Source organism: Tenrec ecaudatus, chromosome 5 (assembly GCF_050624435.1).
Source record: "Tenrec ecaudatus isolate mTenEca1 chromosome 5, mTenEca1.hap1, whole genome shotgun sequence".
Lineage (NCBI taxonomy): Eukaryota > Metazoa > Chordata > Mammalia > Afrosoricida > Tenrecidae > Tenrec > Tenrec ecaudatus.
Window position 1 is genome coordinate 173,128,315 of NC_134534.1, and position 2,494 is coordinate 173,130,808.

Sequence of the window (2,494 nt, forward strand, 5' to 3'; positions counted from 1 at the left end):
CCACCTTCCAGAGAGATGAACAACAGAAACCATGGGGGAAGGGAGACAGCGGTCGGTATAAGATATGAAAACAATAATAATTTATAATTTATCAAGAGGTTACGAGGGTTGGAGGACGAGGAAGGAAGGGAAAAAGGAAGAGCAGATACCAAGGACACAATAGAAAGGAAATGTCTAGAAAATAACAATGGCAACATATGTACAAATATGCTTGATACAATTGATGTATACATTGTTATAAGAGCTGAAAGAACCCCCAATAAAATGACCTTCCAATAAAAAATTTTAAAAGATTGTGCCGTCTCCAAGAGGAATGAAAGCAAAATGAAGGTTCCACACGATGGTGGGAAAAGAGGAAAGCCAAAGGAAATAGAGGAAAGAACTAGGAAGCAAAGGGCACTTATAGAGTTCTAAACATATTTATATATAATGATAGGGACATAGATATATATACATATATGTTAAATATTAGGTAACAGATGGACATTGGGCCTCTATTCAAGTACTCCCTCAAGGTGAGAACATTTTGTTCAAATAAACCTGACATTCTGTGCTCATCTTACAGACATGATTGCTGAAGACTAAATGGGTGCACAAGCAAATGTGACGAAAGAAAATGGTACCTGGCAATCAAAAGTGTCTGGGACCTTAAAGACTAAAAGATAAACTAGCAGCCACCTAGCTAGGAAACAACAAAGTCCACATGGAAGAAGCTCGCCAGTCTGTGTGATCATGAGGTGTTGCTGGGACAGGTATCAGGCATCAGAAGACCCAGAACAAACAATCATATCGATGTGAAAGGGGAAGGGGGTGGAGGTTGGGGGGGTGGAGTAGAGACCCTAAGCCCATCTGTAGACAATTGGACATCCCTTCACAGAAGGGTCACAAGGAAGTGATGAGCCAGTCAGAGTCCAGTACTGCATGGAGGAAACATACAACATTCCTCTAGTTCTTTAATGCTTCCTCCACCCCCACGCCCCTACCCCCACCTATCATGACCCCAGTTCTACCTTACAAATCCAGTATGTACATTGGTACAGATAAGAGCTCTCAACACAGGGATTCCAGGACACATAAATCCCTCAGAAAAAATAACAGGAGTAACCGATCACAATAATTGACGTACAATTGCCACCCCCCAAAGGAGGCGAACAACAGAAACATGAGTGAAGAGAGACAGCAGATGGTGTAAGATATGAAAATAATAATAATTTTTAAATTATCAAGGGTTCATGAGGGAAGGAGGGTAAGAGAGGGAAGAAAAGCAAATGAGGAGCTGATTCCAAGGGTTCAAGTAGAAAGAAAATGTTTTTAAAGGGATGACGCAGCATACGTACAAATGTGCTTGACACAATGGATGGCTGGATTGTTAAAAGAGCTGTAAGAGCCCCAATAAAATGATTTTTTAAAGATTTCGCTATCTGTATATTGAAAGTGGTTAATCAGCTTCCACCCATCCTGAAGTCTTGCTCTACATGTAGTCTAGCTTCTCAAATTATTTGCTCAGCATACAGATTGAATAAGTCTGCTGAAGGGATACAAGCCTAATGCACACCGCTCCTAATTTTAAACCATGCACTATCTCTTGTTCCATGTTCAGGTTCCACAGTTAAGCGTTCTGGAATTACCCTTCTTCATAATGTTATTCTTAGTTTGTACACACAGTCAACTGAATTTGTGTAGTCAATAAAATACAAGGAAACATATTTCTGCTATTCTATGCTCTCAGCCAAGATGTATCTGATGTCAGTAATGAAAGTTCTCGTTCCATGCCCTCTTATGAGTCTGTCTTGAATTTCAGCTAACTCCCTGCCAATGTACTGCTGCATTCATGATTGGATTGTGCTTTCAATGATATTGATCGATAATTACTGATTCTGTTGGGTCTCCTTTCTTTGGAATGAGCATAAATATAGACCTCCTCCAGTTGTTGGCCCACTAGCAGGTTGCACATTTCTTGTCATAGCCCTAGTTAATGTTTCCAGCACTGCACTAGTTTTAAAGGTTTCGATTTACAATCTGTCCATTCTTGGAGCCTTGTGTTTCGATAATGCCTTCAGCACAATTTGGATTTCTCCCTTCGATGTAATTTTTCTTGACCATATATTTATTACCTCTTGAAATGGATCAATGGGAACCGGTTCTTTGTACAGTGGCGGTGTATTCCTTCCAACTTCTTTTGATGTTTCCTGCATCATTCAAAATTTGTCCACAGAATCCTTCGGTATTTCCAAAGATGTAGTTGAATTAATTCTTTAATATCTTTCTCCCGTTTCATTCACTTCCAAACTTGTATTTCAGGATAGATCTGGAAATGTTCTTTTTGACAGAGAATGTGACACTTCCGATTCGACTTATCTTTCCCGGGACAGTAGATCATTGGATTATCTCATTTAAACTGGTAAATACCAATCCACTTCAGCTCACGAGTGCCCAGGATATGCATCATCAAGGGTTCCATGTTTTCTTCTTTCGTGTGGTTTGAGTGGAAGTT